This window comes from Equus quagga, chromosome 15 (genome assembly GCF_021613505.1).
Source record: "Equus quagga isolate Etosha38 chromosome 15, UCLA_HA_Equagga_1.0, whole genome shotgun sequence".
Lineage (NCBI taxonomy): Eukaryota > Metazoa > Chordata > Mammalia > Perissodactyla > Equidae > Equus > Equus quagga.
Genome location: NC_060281.1, coordinates 69,144,385 through 69,161,138, shown reverse-complemented (window position 1 = coordinate 69,161,138; position 16,754 = coordinate 69,144,385). Strand labels below are relative to the sequence as shown.

The 16,754-nt window shown below is 63.3% G+C and overlaps 2 long non-coding RNA genes across 2 annotated transcripts in view; one reads left to right on the top strand and one right to left on the bottom strand.

The window, feature by feature from the left end:
• LOC124226355 (uncharacterized) overlaps window positions 1-16,754 on the bottom strand; it is a 44,070-nt gene that overhangs the window by 5,331 nt on the left and 21,985 nt on the right. The window lies entirely within an intron of this gene.
• Window positions 1,507-11,750, top strand: LOC124226354 (uncharacterized). Its single transcript, XR_006885282.1, has 4 exons — window positions 1,507-2,077; window positions 2,405-2,600; window positions 3,060-8,022; window positions 8,604-11,750. It is a non-coding gene; the product is annotated as an uncharacterized LOC124226354 (long non-coding RNA).

Below are 16,754 nucleotides of genomic sequence, written 5' to 3'. Positions count from 1 at the left end.
CATCTCTGTGCAAGGATGTGACAGCCCACCTCAGTGTCACCTCCGGCAGGATGGGGACAGGGTACCACCCTCCCAGCAGGTGGCTCGAAGGAGGCAAAGGTCGTGGGAGTCGGAGGTCATAGGTGGTCATCACAGCAGCGCACTGCCTGCTGACCCTGGGGACACCCCTGCGGTCCTATCTCCCCTCGCACTCACAGTCCCGCCCGTGGTCGGTGACGTCAGATGGGGCCGGGCCTGCTGTCCCCACCCCGAAGGCCCCCCGCCAGCGCCTCAGAGTGGCCCGGGGACCCCTGGGGTTGGAGCCCCCCTGGAGGGTCCACAGGTCGGCTCTTCCATCCTCCACTGAGGCCACGAGCCCAGCGGGCTGGGGCGGAGCAGATGCGGACCCGCTCCTCCTGATGGTGACGTTAAAGGGACCACACGCCTGGGGGCGATGCCACTCTGCCCACTGATGCTTTTGTCTTGGAGAAAATAATTATTTTTCATAAAAATGTGTCGTTGACATTAACGTGCAATAAGTGTATTATCTTTCCTTTTAAGTGAGTTAATAGATGCATGTTTTTAAATTTGCCCGGTTTCAGTCCCTCACGCGGTAAACAGGGAACAGAAGCCGCAGTGTCAACTCTTCGGGGTCGGGGTAATTCTGAAGTGTCGCTGGGTCCGAGGCCAGACGCTGAGACGCGCTCCCTTGAACAAAGGCCTCTCTGTGCCCGGAATCAAGGAGCGGACAGCTCGCCGGCTCTCGGGGGCCTGGACTCCGTCTAGACGCTGGCACAGATGTTTTCACACGGATTTAATTCACAGCATGAACCCCTGGAGTGGGCTCCAGGCGCCCCGTCCTAAGATGGGGGAACGCGGCCTCTAACGGGGAGCCCCTGCCCCAGGTGAGGGGTGGGCGGGGGAACAGGACTGGAGCCCAGGCAGCTGGCGCCATAACCACGAGGGGACGCTGCCCCCAGTGGGCCGTGAAGCTGGTGCAGAAGAGGCTCAGAACCAGGTCGAACCACCTGGAGGCTTCCAAGTCCGGCCCCACTCGGGAATCCCCAGGGTTCACTGGCCGGATTACTCAGAGCCTAAAGCAGCAGTGGGGCTGCAGCTGGGGTGCCCAAACCCCCAGCTGTCCAGGTCACCTGTTGCAAAGGAGGCCTGGCCACCGGTCACTAACTCCCTTCCAGCCAGGCTGGCCTTTTTGCTGCTCCTTGGACACACTGAACAGCTTCCAGCCCCAGGGCCTTTGCACCTGCTGTTCCTGCCAGCAGGAGCACCTTTCCTCCCCCTTGGGCCCTCTTCATCTCTTTCAGGCCTCACGTCCGGCCTTCCCCGGCCTCTGCTGATCCAGCAGCCCTCCCACCCCTCCCCCTGCTGTTTATTTCCTTAGTGCCCCGTAGCAGCACGTGACATCACATTGTGCATGCGCTGGGTTAGGACTTCGCTCTGTCCCCTGGGGACCCAGGCGCAGCGACAGGTCCTAGTGCTACTGAAGGAGGGAATGAATGAGCGGCGGCTGGAACAGGAAAGTCCTGCCAGGCGCAGGGCAGCCCCCACCCCCCCCTCAACCCCCCACTGATGGTGGCCGTGCTGGCGGGCAGGCTTGCCGGATCTTTTGATTTTTCTAAAGAAGCTGAAACTCGAGATTTTCTCGTAGAATCTCCTGGTTTTTATAGGCGAGCAACTGATTCAAACACCAAACTTAGAAAACAGCTGGCGAGCCAGCCGCACAGAGAGGATCAGTGGGGGCGGCGCTGCGGGCTCCCCTCGCGGGGAGGGAGGTGACCCTCGTGAGCTCCGGCACCGGCACTGCAGCAGGAGGAGAAGGGACCGTGGGCCTGGAGGCTGCACCCAGCCGCCCTGCAGCGACGCGGGGCGTTTCCAGAGAGGGACACGCGACGCACAGCAGGCCGCCGCCCCCTGCTCTCGTCCTCCCCGTGAGTGCTGGCTCCGGGGGCTCCTCAGCCCGCGGACGGGAAGGCTGACTCAGTGTGAACCTTCTGGATTCCTGCCCCCACCACTCCGTCCCCCGTGCCCGGAGCCCCAGCGTCCAGCGATTCCGGCTAATCGTTTTCAGATGGATCCCGTGGTCAGCATCTTCCTCATCCTCCTCCTCCTCCTCCATCCCCACCTCCCCCTCCCTGTGGCGGGGGCGGGGTGCTGGGAGCTGGATGGGGTTCGGGGAGAGGGATGGGGGGATGGGCTTTGACAGGAGGGAGCCCCCCCAGGAGCCCGATGGCTGAGAAACCTGGCTGGAGAATGCCCCCTCCTACCGGAAGCCCTCTTGGATTGAAGCCTGGGTGGCAGGGAGAATTCTTCCTTTGGGCTGGGATTTAGGGACAGGGGAAGGAGGGGGTTTGTGGGGGGGACCCGCCCCCCGCCCACAACCTAATAAGCAGTCTTCATGTGACTGCAGCGTGATCTGCGGGTTCACAGAGCTGTCTTCACGTCACTGGTCCAGTGACCGCCAGGCGTGAGTGAAGATGCCAGAGTGAAGATGAGCAGAAGAAGGTGCCTCTGAGAGGGCGACCAGCCTGAGGTCACACAGTCCGGCCATGGAGACCCACTGAGCGCCCGCCGGTGCGCGCTGGGGACACAGCGCTCAGCAGAGGGTAAGGCCAGCAGCTGCCCGGTCAGCCTCCGGGCTTATGAGAGGGGACGGGCGTGAACTCACAGGGCCCTCAGAGGAGTCAGTTCAGAAACGCTCAGGACTGGAGCAAGACGAGAGAGCGAGCGGGGCAGGCAGGGACCCTGGGGAAGGGCATGGGGGCTTCCTGGAGGCGGCAAGTTTTTGGCTGAGCCTTGAAGACGGAGTAGGAGTCAGCCATGCCTGTCTCAGGGAAGAGCATGCCAGGCAGAGGGAGCAGCAGTGCAAAGGCCCTGAGGGGGGCTGAGCTTGTGTCCAAGAAGCCACATGGGCAGCCAGGGTGGCTGCAGCAGAGAGCGAGTCTTGGGAGGCAGGACCCGAGGCCGTGGGGGGTCTCGCGTCAGAGCTGAGGTTCTAAAGCCCCCTTGCTGACATCACTGGACGCCAGACTCGCCACACTGGTGACACCGTGGGCCTGTGTTAGCATCCTGTGTTCCAGGTGATGACACCCGGGCCCCTCTGAGAGCACAAGGGACGGTCCCGAGGCCACCAGCTCCTCCGCAAGAGGACCGAGACGTAAAGGGGCGTCCTGACTCCTCCGCGAGCCTCCAGGCGGAAGAAGCAGCCTGGATCCCACGGCAGGTCCCGCGGAATCTCCAAAACGCAGGCCCGTGTTCCGTGTGTGACGATGAGACTGAGCCGTGGATGGAAACCTCTGGAGCCAGGACCCTGGCGGCGAAGGATGAAAAGCTCACCCCCTCACCCCCAGTGTAGACAGGAGGATTTAGTGGGCCATGTAACTGGAAAGTTTTAAGGGAGCGTGACTTCAGCAATGGCTGGATCCAGGGCCCCAAAGACCCCAGGAGGACCCTCTTCCTCTCCCGGTCCTGCTTGCGTTCACAGGGTGACGGAAGCGCCCCAGGGACGCAGCTTATGTCCCTCCAGCTCGGCAGGCTCCACAGAGAACGCATCTCTGCTCCAGCCATTTCAGTGGACGTTGCAGAGCTGACTCCCCTCCGTCCACATCAGGCCACAGGGCCATGCCCGAGCCAGTCACTGTGCTCAGGGGACGCTCTGCTGGCGGGCTGTCCCGGGAGCCCGCGCTGTTGGGACCTCTCCTCCTCCTCCCCCGGGCTGAAACTGGGAGCCAGGTGGCCCCCAAGGAAACAAGGAGATGAGAAAGCCAGGATGAGGAGGCGAGGACGCCCCTGCAGGCCCCCGGGCCCGTGGGTGTGGGAGACCAGGTGGCCTGGCACCAGAAGGTGGGCAGAGGGGTGGGCGCGGGGCGGAGGCGCGAGGGGCCTGGGCACCGGCTGCGGCCTCCTTCCCTGGCCTCCCCTGCTCCTCCCGCCGTAAACAGCCCCTCCGCATCGCCGTGGGGCCGGAGATAAACTGCGAGTGAAATAGAAAACATCGTGCGTCATGGCGCTTCCACTCTCCGTGGTAGACGGTCAACAAAATAAATACGTAAAGTCTAAGCTGTACCAGTCGGGGATGAATCTTGGGAAGAAAAACAGAGCAGGGAGGGCGGGAGCGAGCGCAGGGTGGGCGTAACTTTAGATAGGGAGAGCAGGCCTCCCAGGAAAGGCGCCCTCAGAGTAAACAGCAGGTAAAGAAGTGGACCAGGCAGGAATCTGGAGGAAGGGTATTCCGGGAGACAGGAGCAGCCTGTCCAAAGGCCCTGGGGCAGGCGTGTGCTTTGGGGCACAGCCAGGCAACTAGGGAGACCAGAGAGGACGAGAGAGGGGAGAGTGGGAGGAGCTCAGTTTGGAGAACAATGGAGGGCATGCGGGCAGATGTGGAGGGCGCTGTAGCTGCAATAAGGCTGAGTTTTACTCCGGGGCAGTGGGATCCATTGCAGGCGTGCGGGCAGAGGAGTGACGTGCCTGCCTTGGATTCAGGAGGGCGCATCTCTTCACTGCGTGGAGAACAGACTGCAGGGGCGAGAGCGGGAGCTGGCCAGAGCCTGCTTAGGGAGAAGGGATCCTGGCGTCAGCAGTTTCTCGGGTACTGCTGACAGGGTCCACCGACGGAGCAGACACGGGGTGTGCAAGACTGAGGGGTCCACACGGCCCTGGGGGCCCCAGCTCCTGCCTCGGCCCGGCCGGGTCAGCCTGACGCTGGGACTCTGAGCCACCGCGCAGCCCGGCCCCCGGCCTTTGCGGGGTCCCCTCCCCCTCCCGGCTTGGCTGCCCAGACCGTCTGTCTATTTCTCAGACGGACAGACCATCCCACTGCTTCTGTTACCTCCGCAGCTCAGATGGCGAGAAACGGGACACCCAGAAGCTTCTAGAAGTCAGCTGAATTCGGTTTTGAGCCCTGTTCTGTGGAAACAGAGCCATGGGGCGTCTGGGATCTCCCCGCTCTCCTCCCACCACGTCCCAGGGATGGGGTCCGGTTGCGGCACTCGGGGCAGCAACAGTCTGGGGCCCTTGGCAAAAGGTCCCCGAAGAAGTCCTCAGGGTGCCCCGGTCCCTCCCGCCCCTGGTCCTGGGCTGGCTTCAGCCGCACTGGCCTGCTCTCTGTTGCCCAGACACACAAATGAGCACCTGCCTCAGGGCCTTCTCACCTGCGGCCCTTGCTCCATCCACCCGCATCACTTCACCTCACTCCTGCTCAGCATCAGGGCCCCAGAGGGTCTCATCTCTGCCCTAGTGCAGTCGAGCCCCCAGCTCTGCTCCCCCCTGCCTCCTGGAACCGGTCCTGACACTCGTCACATCTGGAGGGAGAGGCAGGCAGCACAGTGGTGAGAGCACAGACCCCGGCGCAATCCTGGCTCTCTCCCTGAAGAGCAGTGTGACCTTGACTGAGTCCCTGACCTCTCGCAGCCTCGTCTATAACGTGAGGATACGGATGGTGGCACCTGCGGGGGTGTCGGGAGGCTACGGGGGGCCCTGTGGCAGTGCCTGGACGCAGCATGGGACCCACGATCCTCGTCATGTGCGATTACCGGTCCCCAGGGCGCCGCCCCGCCAGGCTGCAGCTCAGGGGCCGGGCCGGGCTCGCCTTCCCCCGTCGCCCCTGGTTTGCAGGTGCACCTGGGGCTGCACAGAAGGTCCAGGCCAGAGCGGAGGACGAGCATTGCATGTGGATGGACGATGTTTGATCCCGAGCCCCGCGGCCCCCGTCCCCTCCCTGCCCCTCCCGCCGGGCTCACCTGACCCCCCGCCTCCCCAGCCTCCTCTCAGCACCGAGCAATTAAGCCAAACTTTTGATTTAAGACATTTATAAAGGCACCGAGGATGTCCTCTGGTATCAGCTTATATATTTCTAATCTGCCGTTAAAGTGATTTAAAACGGGGCCGGGTGAAAATTAAACGTCTCCATCACCCACGTGTGGCAGCGGCGCCGACAAGGACGCGGGGCCCCTCCACCCTGCCGGGCGGGAACGCGGCTCGCGGCCTTGCTCGCCGGGCGGGCAGGGCTCCGGGCTCAGGGAGCAGCACGCGGGCCGGGGTCTGCAGGAGGAGCCGCCGTGTGCGCGGCGACATCTGCTCGTCGTGAGCCCTGCTCAGCGGCAGGACACAGGGACCCCGTCCTCGGTGCTGGCAGAGGAGAAAGAAAAGCAGAAGCGGGTGACGAGACTGCAAATTTGCTGAAGGAGTTTCTTCCTGCCTCCTTTCAGAAACCAGAGGATGGAAGCTGGCCCCATCTTCCTTCTCTGGAGGCGATTTCCAGGGACTCGCTTTCTGGTGGGGGGACAGCTCAGGCCGTCCTTCCCCTCCTCCCCACCCCCGCCTCCCTAAAGCCTGCTCACAGCAGCAGAGTCTGAGGTCAGTGACGGACGAGCGTCCAGGGACGAAAGGCCGTGACTCGGTGCGGCTTTTCGATCTCCCCGTGATCTGCTCCCTCGGCCATAAGTGCCCTGGGCCCCTCCGCCCGCTGACAGGGGCTGCCGCCAAGAAGACACCAGCCCGGGTGGACGCGGGACACCCAGATGCATCGGCCAGGGCAGGACCACTGACGGCCGGCCGTGGAGGACACATCGGCGTTGGCAGGAGTGTTTGGGGGCGGCTGTGAGGGGACAGGGGTGGGTCTGCTGTCCCATCGCCCCCTGAGATCCCCCCACCCCAGGGACTGTCCTGAGCCCACCCAGGAAGATGCTCCTAGGAGCCACTCTCCTCATCCCCCTGGAAACTGCGGTCCGGAGTCCAGGTGGGAGAGAAGGGGCCTGTGGAGGTCACTTTGAGCCCCCTGGGCGGCAGGATCGGGTACACAGGTGCAGAGCCCACAGAGGAAGGGCCGGGGTGGGGCTGCCAACAGGAAGTCAGGTACCTGTGGGCGGCAGGTGGAGCATCGGGGGGCCCGAGGAGGAGAAGAAGCCCCTGGTGGTCACCGCTGCACCCCTGGCGTCCGCGTCCCCACGTCACCCTCTCCCCCTTCCCTGGGCGGCCCTGAGGCTGCCTCTCCTGGCCAGTCAGCCCGTCTCAGAGCCACCGTCTGGAGGGCACTTGGTGGCCACTGGGCAGGTCTGGCCGGGAGGGCGCCGTCCGAGGCCCGAGAGGAGAGACGTTAATGGCTGACGGGGGTGTCTCAGAGGCTGAGTGGCCCTGCCCACCGCACACTCGTGGCCGTGGGGCGCCTCCCTCCTTCCCAGGCGGTCTCGGGCCGCACTCGGCGCTGAGTTGGGGCTTCTGCCCTCGCGGCCAGGCCACCTCCCGTGGCCGCCTCCGCTGAACAAGGGCCATGTGTTTTCCCGGCCCGTCCACACAGGGGTCCTTTGAAGCAGCGTCAATGGGGCTCCACGTCTCCCGCAGCTGAGGGCGGGCGGCCGGGGAGGGGCAGACATTCAGCCCAGCGCCCCCGCGGCCGGCGGCCTCTCCCCCGGCCCAGCCTGCGCCCGTGTTGCCCGCGCAGGGGAAAGATGGCCCTGCACGGAGAGCTTTGTTCTTAACACCTACGCGCTTATTTTCCGTGAACTAGAGAAAATATAGCCAGCCCCTCCCGCCCACGCTTTCCCAGCTTTATTGCTTAGCACGAAGTGACATCTACTGATATTCAAAAGGGGAGTCCTGGAAACTGCTGGAATGTGCATCGCAGGTGAATGGAGAAGTAACTCGTGGCCCGTCCACACCGCGGAAGGCCACCGGCTGTGTGTCCCCGTCCTGATCCACAGCAGCACGGGTCTGCGGGTGTGCACGGCGGGCTGGGGGCAGGTGCCCGTTCTGAAAGGAGGGAGCCGCCCGTGTGGCACAGAGCCCCCCGCCCCCGGCACCCGTCTGTCTCTGTATCAGACTGACCGTCCCCAAGAGTGACCCCTATCTGAGCAGACGCGGGTCCTGACCACTGCAGGACTCGCTGTTTCCTGGATGCCCGCAGTGCTCCGGCTGGTCCGCTCTGCCTGGAACGCCCACCCCACGTCCCTGTCAAAGCCTGTCTGGTTTTAAAGGTGCAGCTGAAACGCCACGTCCTCCTTTCCCATTGGAATCTAATGCCCCGGCTGCGAGGTACTAGTGTGAACGCCTCCCCTCTCCCCTTGGGCCGTGTGGTTCAAGCTCTGCTCTCGGGATTGAGATTCTCAAACAGGCGCTTGAGGAGGCCAATGCTCAGCCCAAGGGGGTGATGCTGGTGCAGAAGCCGCAGGCGCCCGAGGCCGCAGGAGAGGGCAGAGTGCCGGTCGGGGGGCCTCCCCGTAAAGCACAGCCTCCAGTGGTCAGAGGCGAGGAGAGACGCTGTGAGCCGACGTCAGTAGGGAGGGCATCACTGAAAAGGGAGAATTTGTCTGGGCCCTGAAGGTGGGAGAGACTCAGGGAGGTGGCACGGTTCTGGGGAAGGAATTTGGAATTTGGACTTAGACAGGCTTGGACTCAAATTCTTTTCCTCCTTCTTTATGAGCCCAGAGTCTGTTGGTTACCACAGAGACCCCAGCTCAAACTGGCTTCCTTGAGAAAGAGCAGTTATTGGCTTTTGTAATGGAAAGTCCAAGCGTGGGCTCAAGTATGGCTGGATCCAGGGGCTCAAGCACAGGCCTCAGGATGCTGTCTCTCTCTGCCTCATGGTCGTTTGTCTCTGTTGGCTTCATTCGCAGGCAGGCCTTGCTCTCAAGATGGAAAATGCATCCCGGCAGACCCAGCTGAAAGTCCGCGATGGTTAATCACCCCAAATTCCCTCACAACTACTCCTGCCACAGTCCTGGGGTTTCTTCTGACTGGACCAAGGAGGGTCACCTGGTGATCCCCGAACCAATCACCGAGGCCACAGGTTTGGACAATTCTGATTGGCCAGGCCTCAGTCGCATGCCCATCTCTGGACCAATGGCTGGAACCAGTGTAACCCAAACTGTGTGGTCAGAGGTGAGGGAGGGGTCATCCAGAGGAAACAGCGCTATGACCAGGAGAGGCGGCCAAAGCAACTGGTGTTCCCTGGGCCCGCTGAGCAGCTGTGGGACCTCGGGCTGGTGTCTCGGACTTTCTGATCCTTAGAGTCCTCAGCCATGAAATGCGAATGCTATAGACCCCCTAGGGTGAGTCATAGGTGGTCAGTGTGCCGATGTCAGTGGGAGCGGCTCACGCTCAGTCGGTGGGCGACACGAGTCCACGGAATCGGAGGCCGGGAAGAAGCCGGGCTGGAATCTGAGCAGGAGAGGATGGGGACGGCCACGTGTTTCCCAGATGGCAGCAACTTCTGCGGTCTCCCCAGCTCTCTTTACAACGTGAAGCTGTCGCTCCTGCTGTCGGGGGGTGGGGTCCATGTCCCCGCCTCAGCCACCACTGTGGCTGCGCTGGAAGCGACACTGTGTGACCTCTGAGGCTGTGACCGAGGGTGACACAGCTTCCCCCTGGCCCTCCTGGGACACTTTCTTGGAGCCGCCAGGCTGTGAGGCTGCAGCTGGAGGCCACGGCCACTGAGGCCCCCGCTGACCACCAGCATCCACGTGAGCTGCAGGACGTGCGCGAGCAGACGCTGGGAGGACCGTGGCCCCAGCCCCGTGTGACTGCGACTGCATCACAGACCCTGTGGGGGGACCCGTGCAGCCGCACGCCGCCAGGACCACGACGTGACGATAAACCGTCGCGGTTGTTTTACGCCGCTGTTCGAGGCACCTTGTTTACCAACCACAGACCCCTGGAGAGGGGGCCGGGGGGCCGCATGGCCTGGCCACTCGCTCAGTGCCTGATGATGCTGGTCTGTCTGAGAGAGAAAGGAGAGGCCGTGCCGAGTCTCCGGGCCCCCTGGGCTGCCCGCAGCCCTGTGCCCGCTGGCAGGAGCCGGCCCGCCACACCGCTGGGCACCTGCCGTGAGTCTCCCAGGACGACGTGGCAGCCGCACCGGCTGTGGGGACAGAGCTGTTTCAGGAGCTCAGGCCCGGCTGCTCTCACTGAGTGGAACTTGTCACCTTCTGAGGGGGCAGGCAGGGGCGGGGGGATTAAATCTTTGAAGGTGAACTTGCCAAATGCCTGCGTGACAGGCCCCTCTTCTTTCGCTGAGCCCAGAGGAGGCCAAATTGCAACGGCCCCCCATTTCTCAGCCCCGTCCAGCCCTCAGCCCCCTCGCTCAGGTCCTGCGGGACCTCCAGGGTCCATTCGGACCAGCTGCCCCGGGCAGGCCACCTCGGAGAGAAGGGAGAGGGTGCCGATGCCAACTGTACCCGGGGGCGTCTAGGCGGGTCAGGAGCTCATGCAGAGAACTGCATCCTTTGAAGGTACAGGGGACCGGCCACTCAGGACCTCACCTGCCCTGTGGCCCCCGGGCCTCACCCCGCAGCTCTGCCCGTGCCCTGTGGCCGCGTGGGGACAGACCCCACCTTCTCCCTGCCTCACCTACGATGGGCTCCAGTCTCTAAGTCAAACACTCGTTTTCTCTTTACGCAAATAAGCTGACTTACAGAGGGCGGCTTAGATCCCCCATCACTGCAAAGCCGACAGCGCCTGCTGTAAACAGAAGGTGACCGTGACAATAAACACAGGACGCAAAGGCCGTCCCACAGCCTGGCTGCAGTCCCGCTGCCTGCTGAGCTCTGAGGCCGAGGCCCTGTCTGCTGCACTGAGGAGGTCGCGGAGCCGGCGGGGGTCGGAGACTGTCTCCTTGACATCGGCAGGAGAACGGGAGGAAAAAGGGAGGGATTTCCTGCTGCTCAGGGTGACTTCACGCTGTGTCTGCCTCCACCGGGGCCTCCCGCCAGGCGGGAAAGATCCTAAAAGATGAAGATGGTGGATGCTCGAGCAGAGCCTGAGGCCACTTCGAGAGCTCCCCTACTCCGTCTCTCCTAATCCTCCACAGCCCCACCACGTGCCGTCATCACCAGCACAAGGGACCCAGAGAGGTTAAGTGACTTACAGAAGGTCACACAGCCAGTGAGTGGGGAAGCCGGGATTTGAACCCAGACCTGCAGCTCAAGCCTATGCTCCTAGCAGCCCAGCACGCCAGCTTTGAAGCACTGGTCTACACCTATCGGGTCTGTGGATAATTGTCCGGGGTCTCTGTACTGGAGCTGAGGGGACAGCCGGCGGAGAGTCCCACGGTGGGAGCCAGCTTGGGTGCCCAAAACAGCCAGGGGACTTGGGGCTCCTGGGCCAGGGGAGGGGGCCGGAGAGGGTCAGGCGGGGGGAGATGAGGGGTCTGGGGAAGAGACCCCAGGGGTTGTGGGGTGGGTGCAGTGGGGTGTGAGATGACAGTGACCCCTGTGCAGGAAGCCCCCTGGGCCCAGCCGCCCCCGAGGGCTGTGCTGAGTGTGAGGAGCCCCAGGGGGAGTCCCACTCACAGCCTTGGAGATGGAGGCGCGCGAGGAAACCGCCGCCTGGGCCCGCACCCTGCTGGGTGTCCTCATACATCCGTCTGTCCCTCTGTCCTTCGGAGAGCAAGCGGAGGAGACGCCCCCAGCCTCATGGGCCCGACCCCGTGGCTCTGGGGCCCTGGGCTGGCCGAGCGGTGGCTCTCCCTCCGCCATGGGCGCTGGAGGAAAGTCCCCGCTGACCCCCCTGTGGGTGCCCCTGACCATCGGCCTTGACGCCCCCGGGCTCAGTCACCCCCGACAAGTGACATTTATTTCTTCCCTCACTCGGAGCAGCGAGAATTAATTATTGAGCGCGAGGAAGCACTTTGAACATGAAAAGTGCTGAGGGTGACGGTGACATTACAGAGACTGAGGCTCTGATCTCTGCTCGGCCGAGCGCCCCTCCCCGGTCCCCTGGAGGACGGAGTGGAAGACCCCGTGTGGGGAGGATGCTCTGGCTCAGAAGCCGGTTCCTGTGACTGCGGGAGGGAGGGAGGGAGGAGAAGAACAGAGAGGAGAAGAGAAGGCGGGTGGGTGGGGTCACGTCGAGTGTGTGTCCAGCTGGCGGGTGAGGAAGGGGACAGGGCGCGTCACCCGAGCGCTTCCTCTCTGTCATTCCAGGGGGTCCGCAGGGTCTCTCGGAGCAGAGCAGGTTCCCAGCCCCTCTTTCCAGATGAGGAAGCTGAGGCGCGGGAGGAGCAGAGCCTCCGCCAAGCTTCCCCAGCCTGGCAGCCACGGCGGGACCAGGACCCACGGTGGGGAGCAGGGGCCCCAGGGCCCTATGGGGACTCGCACCTCTGCCAGGACACACCCAGCGCCTCGGCAGCAGGACCTGGGGCGAAGGACAGGGGACGCCGGCCACAGCACAGCAGGGCCCGGCCGGGACCCCCAGATCGGCCCTCAGACTTGACCTCTCCCTCCGCACCCCCAAGGATCCGCACCCCGGCCTCCGCCACCTGAAGCCATCGGGGAGGAGGCAGGGAGGGCACAGCTTGCTGGGGGACGTGGCGGTGGGGGACACAAGCAGCCTGGCGGGAGTTTGTGGTTTGATGTGGCTGAATATTAACCCGAAAGCACCCCTCAGGCAGAGGAGACGCTGGCGGGCAGAGTGAGGGCTGGTTGTCCCTCTGCATCGGCGGCCTCTGCTCCGACCTTGACCTTCGGGGGGAGAGAGGCCGTGGGGACACCTGAGCCCTCAGGGCCAGAGCCGGAAACCCTACGGAGGTAGGGAACTGGTGGTCCCCGCGTCTGCACGCCCCTTCCTGAGGGTCCCCGCTCTGCCCCAAGCCACCTCCACCGGGCTGGGCCGCCAGCACCAGGCCCGCACTCAGTCAGGGCTGGTACTGCCGGCTGTGTGTCCTGGCTGTTCCCCGAGGGCCCCGTCAGCGACATAGAGAAGCACTAGGGGAAGCAGAGGCCTGAGGGGGCAGGTAGCTCAACTGCCTTGTGCCTCAGTTTCCCCACCTGTAAAATAGGGGCAGAAATGACAGGACAACATCACAAACAAGTGAGGAGTCCAGGGCACCTCCCCACAGCGCTTAGCACCTGGGAGGCAGCAGGCGCCAGACCCGGGTCCTCCAGCAGCCCTCCCAGGCAGCTCCGTGAACCCCATCTCGTTATCACTGTTTCTTTAGATCGTGACACTGAGCCCAGAGAAGTAAAGCAACTTGCCCAAGGCCACCCAGCTAGAAAGGGACTGAGCTAGATTCGAACCTCTCACCTGCTCCTGCCTCCTGCACAGAGAACGGCAGAGAAAAGAGGGTGGGAGTCCTGGGGGCAGGCTGGCCTCAGGGCCCCCTCCAACTGTGGGAGCCTCCTGTGCTCCCCAGGCCTCGGGGGCCCTCGCTGAGCGAGGCGTACTGTGCCCAGAGCTGCTCAAGCAGTCAATTCGGAGCTGTCGGTGGGCGCAGGGGTGCGGCCACCCGGCTGCCCTGGGCTGGGCGGGTGGAGATCCACAGGCTCCCCGTGGGAGACTGCTGCCATGGCAACAGCGCCGGCTGCCCTCTCGCGCATAGGCCCCATCATGCCTCTGCCAGGCACTGAGTGGGCAGGGGCTCCGAGGGCCGCCTCTCCCCCTCCTCCCCCAGGGGTCGCACGGGGGTCCTGAGAGCTCCCTGCCTGCTCACGAGCCCAGCAGGTGAAGCAGCTCAAAGACACGGGTCTACCCCAACAACTAACACCAGCTGATGTGCTGGACGCGCACTCAGCCCTTGGCAAGGATCGGCCTCTAATTCTCTGTAAGGACAAAAAGGCTGAGGCCCAAAGAGACAAAATGGCTTGCCCAGGGTCACAAGACTAGTAAAGAGCAGAGCCAAGGCTTGAACCCAGGATTTCTGGTTCCAGAGCTCTGTTGTATAGTAGAGTGCAATAGTTAAGATACGAACTCTGGAGCCAGACGAGCTGTGTGACCCTGGACAGGTTACTCAACCTCTCTGGGCATCGGTTGCCCCTTCTGCAGCATTGGATAGTAGCGCCCGCTTCAGAGAGTCCTTGGGAGGACTGGATGAGTTAAGACGTGCAAAGCACTTAGATGAGCAAGAGGCACAGAGGGCACGCTGGGGCTTCCCTAGGTCCCAGACAGGGGCCCTGAGATGAGGATTTGTGTGAGGTGCTCCAGAGGGACGAGCAGTGACAAGAGGGGTCCCTTGAGGCACCAAACCAGCCCTAGCCTGATCCGTGGGGGGTTCTGGTGTGTGTGTGACGCCTCAGCGCCTCTCCTCCTTGAGGCAAGGGGGCCGGACCCTCACTCTCGCTGGTCGCCCAGGGGCTGCCCCAGGGGGACGACAACTGCCAGGCAGGTGAGGCCTCTGGGCACGGGGCCGCAGCTCTCCCAAGACCCCGAGCTGGGCACAGAGCGAGGCCCAGAGCAGGCCATCCGGAGCCAGGCACACGGACGGCAGAATTGGGCCAGAGAACCAGGGCACATGGGTGGAGCCCTGGCTGTCACCAGGTGGTGTCACACAGTCCTAGCTGCTGTCATCGTCCCTGCCTCAGACCTCAGCAAACCTGTCTGACCAGTGGAGTTGCCCTCATTTCACAGATGGAAGGCCGCTGGTTTGGTCAAAGTCACACAGTTGTGGGGCAGGGAGCTGGAGCTCCAGACTTCCAATTCTGGACGCTCTTCCCTGCGCTGTGGCCTGGGCGGCGGCCACTGCCTGCAGGGCCCAGAGAAGGGGGCGTTAACCGGGCAGGAGGGAGTCAGCAGCCCAAAGGCCTGGGGCACCTGGGGGAGGCTGCACCAGTCAGAATTCTTAGGCAGCAAATAACAGAAAAATCCTAATTCAAGCAGCTTTAATAATGAACACTTGTATTTCTGTAAGAAATCCTGAGATGAGGGAGCTCCCGGGCGTCTTGATTGAGCAGCTCCACGGTGGCTTCAGGACCAGGCTCTTTCCCTCTCTTTCTGCCACCTTCCATATAGATCTCGCTCTTCAAGGTCCCCAAATGGCTGCAGCAGATCCAGTCATCACATCCCACCAGGACAAAGTGTAGCTCAAGACGAGCCAGTCATCCCTTTTCAAGAGCAAGACTCCCATAACCCCCCTACTGGAGTCCCCCTCGCATCTCATTGGCTGACGTTGGGGCACATGAGAACTTAGCAAGGGGGCACAGGGTGGCCATGATTAGCTTAGACCAGGGGTCAGCAAACTAAGGCCCACTGGCCAAATCCTGCCCCAAGCCTGTTTTGTAAATAAAGGTTTATCGGGGCACAGCCGCACCCAGTGTTCTTGCACGTGACGCTTCCATTCTCCAGCCGGCAAAACCGAGTGGTTGCCACCGAGACCGTCTGGCCCGAAAAGCCTGACGGAGCTGCTCTGAGTCCTCACAGAACGGCAGTCCGACCCGGACGGGGCCGCCGTCCCCGGGGCACGGACGCTGGACGACGCAGCAGTCCGCGAGCGAGGCCGCAGCGGGAAGAGGCTGTGCTGGCAGCGAGGAGTCGCCCTCTGGGCTCAGCCACCCGGCTGGTCCACCCACCAGCGCATTGGCCTCCCCGGGGCGCGGCCCCAACTTGCGCTGGGACAGGGCCGGGCTGTGCCGATGGCAGGAACCCCCGGCCCCACTCCAGTCCTGACCGCCCTGACCAGCTGCGTGGCTGTGGTGGGTCACCGCACCCCTGGGGCCTCCGCTCCCCAATACGCACCCGGTGTCAGTGTCCTGGGGCCGCCAGAATAGGACCCCACACCGGGGGGCTGAGATCAGCAGCTCTGGGGGCAGAAGTCCGACATCGAGGGGGCCGCAGGGCCGCGCTCCCTCCAACGGCTCGAGGGGAGGACGCTGCGTGTCTTTTCCGGCCTCTGGGGGCCCCAGGTGGCCCCTGACAGTGGCCGCCCCACCCCCATCTCTGCCTCGGTCGTCACACTCCTCCCCCGGGTGGCCCTCCTCTTCTTATGAGGGGACCGTCACACTGGGTTAGGCCCACCCGAATGACCCCATCTTAGCTCGATCACATCTGCAAAGACCCCATTTCCAAAAAGCCCCATTCGCAGGTTCCAGGGACAGACTGCAATGCACATTACGGGGGACACAGCTCAGCCCGTAACGCGGGGCAGCCCCCACACGGCCACGGGTGAAATGGACACATGCCCTTGGTTTGGGGAGGACAGGACTCCCCCCGGGACCCCCTAGCTGCCTCCTGTGAAGCACAGGCTGGAAGCTTCCGGAATGTGGCTGGTCCGAGGTTGGCTCAAGGAGACCATCACTGTTCCCTCCACCACTGCCGGGCCCAAGCTGCTTCTGGGGCTCCCGGGTCCCCGGAGACCAGAGCCGAGGGTCCTCAGCAGGTCCGGGCCTGGCGTGCGCAGGGGAGGCCCCAGGTACAAGTTTTCAGGAGGCCCCCGTTCTTGGGGGTCCGGCCCTGCACATGCACAGCCTCGGGGGCCCCTCCTTAACTGCGTGTCCTGAGTGCTGGTGGCCTCACCAGGCCCAGCTGGTCCGCAGCTCTGCCTCTCACCCCCACACGCCCTCTCTGGGCCTCCGTCCCCCGTCCGTGCTCGGGAGCAGGTGGGCTCCGACCTCACCTTCACCACGTGGACAGGGGAGTCCGTCTCACTTCCAGCTAAACTGAAAACACCGGGGAGGGCACCCGAGCAGCTTTGCACAGAACTAGTGTTTAAAAACCATGTCTGGAATGAACCAGAAAGCTATTTCCCAAACCCAGATTCCTCACCAGGAACGAGGCCCGGTAGGGCTGGGCCCTGCCAACCTCGCTGACCTCATTCCCCTCATTTCCCCCTAAACCATGACATGCCAACTCCACTGGCCTCCTTGTTCTTTCCAGAACATGCCAAGCCCACTCCAGCCTCAGGGCCTTTGCACTCACTGTGCCTTCTGCTGGAAGGCTCTTCCCCCAGAGGCTCATGCTCAGCTCCCTTGACTGACTCAGATTTCTGTGCCAAGGTCACCTCCTCGGAGAGGCCACCCAGTGAGAGCAGACATTCCACCTGTCCACTTCACTGTCCTGGA